Source organism: Mastigoproctus giganteus, chromosome 4 (genome assembly GCF_048544385.1).
Source record: "Mastigoproctus giganteus isolate SK-2022 chromosome 4, ASM4854438v1, whole genome shotgun sequence".
Lineage (NCBI taxonomy): Eukaryota > Metazoa > Arthropoda > Arachnida > Uropygi > Thelyphonidae > Mastigoproctus > Mastigoproctus giganteus.
Window position 1 is genome coordinate 166,768,440 of NC_143578.1, and position 344 is coordinate 166,768,783.

Here is a 344-nt window from a genome sequence, read left to right on the forward strand (position 1 = left end):
TTTTTTCCTTTTTTTTTTTTTTTTGGCTGATGCTGCATAAGCTTGCTTTCTTGCATTATATGCTAATGCTGCTAATTCAGCCAAGTTTTGAAAAAGGCCAATAAAAATTCCTCACGTCATCGAGGGGACTCGAACTCAGATCTTTTCCACCTGGTGTGCGGAGAACAGCGATTCTACCAACTGTGCTTTCCCCAAGGGCAAAATTAACTGGCAGGCTGCATGTGGCCTATATGTTTGAAACCCCTTGATCTATGGGAATACTTACGGAATAATTCTTTCACAGTTATGCAATACATTGTATATCATTAATGTGTAATAGTAAGAAATCCGTGTTTAAGATATAC